Source organism: Arachis ipaensis, chromosome B9 (genome assembly GCF_059453495.1).
Source record: "Arachis ipaensis isolate K30076 ecotype BB chromosome B9, ASM5945349v1, whole genome shotgun sequence".
NCBI classification, from domain to species: domain Eukaryota; kingdom Viridiplantae; phylum Streptophyta; class Magnoliopsida; order Fabales; family Fabaceae; genus Arachis; species Arachis ipaensis.
The window spans coordinates 94890546-94892259 of record NC_142444.1 but is presented as its reverse complement, the minus strand read 5'-3'; positions in this window follow the sequence as shown (position 1 = coordinate 94892259).

Genomic DNA, 1714 nt, shown 5'->3' with positions numbered 1-1714 from the left:
TGCCGGGGCCCTTGGTCATTCAATCCAATGGAGGGTGAAGCTCTAGCAAGTCATCCTCTTGGCGATCCTACTCGAAACACCATAGACAAGGTCGAATCTTTTGGATCAGAGAACGCTGCTTCTTTGGATCTAGCCTATACCACAGAGACCTTAATCTCCTCGAAGATCGGCTGAACTGGTGTCTTGAGAAGCCCCCATCGAAATCGTGGATTAACCGTCTGAGAGATGTATAAACATAGCTGTTGGCTCGTGCTTTTATTCCAGGTACTCACACGAACCCAAGTAGACGCGGGTGTTTCTCAGGCACATTTCTCTTAGTATGATGAACAGATCTAAGTTGTCAGATCATTCTGTTCATCATGATGAAGATCGGATATACATCTTACAGATAGATCAAACACAAATCGAAAAAGAAAAAATAGACTTTTATTAATTCATAGGACTCAGCAGGGCTCCTCCCCTCAACCTACGAGGTTTAGAAAATCATACTGAGGTAAAATACAATGATAAACATGTATATTGAGAAAAGTGAAGCAAAATTCCCTAAATGACATGAATAAAATCCCTTAAATACTAAGCTAATGACTAGTAAGGGTACAACAATCTTTTTAGTGCTAAAATCCAATTCTAGGGACCACTTGGTAAGTTTTTGGGCTGAGCTTAATGAGATCCACGTGCTATGAGGTCTTCTGGATGTGGAATGCCAGCTAGGGGGTCCTCTCTGGGCCTTTGGACGCTGGGGCTACTCTTTGGGTGCTGGACGCCTAGAAGGGGTAGGAAGCTGGCGTTGGACTCCAATTTTAGACCTTCTAATCCGAAGCAAAGTATAGACTATTATATATTGCTGGAAAGCTCTGAAAGTCGGCTTTCCATAGCCACTAAGATCGCTCCATTTGGACTACTGTAACTTGAGAAAAGCTCTTCCGAATGCAAGCAGGTCAGATCTGGACAGCATCTGCAGTGCTTTCTCTGTCTCTGAATCAGACTTCTACTCCAGCTCCTCAATTTTAGCCAGAAATTACCTGAAATTGTCATAAAACACACAAACTTATAGTAGAATCTAAAAATGTGAATTTAACACTAAAACCTATAAAAACTTAATAAAAACTAAATAAAAATTAGTAAGAACTATATGAAAGTGATGACAAAAAGCGTATAAAATATTCGCTCATCACTTATCTTCTATCTGTTTATGAGCCGGAATAAAGACAATGAGCCTCTTATAGATTTTGATCCCTAACCTGAAAGGACTTTGAAGTGGCACTTGCAACAAGTTAAACTTTACAAGGCTTGTGAAAATCTGAGTGAAACCTCTGAAAGAGAAGCTGCAGAGTCCACCATGGATTAGAATCGTGCTGTGAATGCCAATATGGCAAATCTGAATGAGAATGAGCAACCTAGAAGAGTGCTTGGCTCATACACTGCTCCCAATGCAGAACTTTATGGAAAAAACATTGTGGTACCTCCTATAGCTGGAAACAATTTTGAACTGAAGCCTCAGCTAGTCACTCTTTTGCAACAAAATTGTCAGTATCATGGACTTCCTCAGGAAGACCCAAATCACTTTATTTCTAATTTTCTACAGATCTGTGATACCGTAAAGACTAATGGAGTGAATCCTAAGGTATACAAACTCATGCTCTTCCCATTTGCTGTGAGGGATAGAGCAAAGCTGTTGTTGGATTCTCAACCCATGGAGAGTCTGGATACTTGG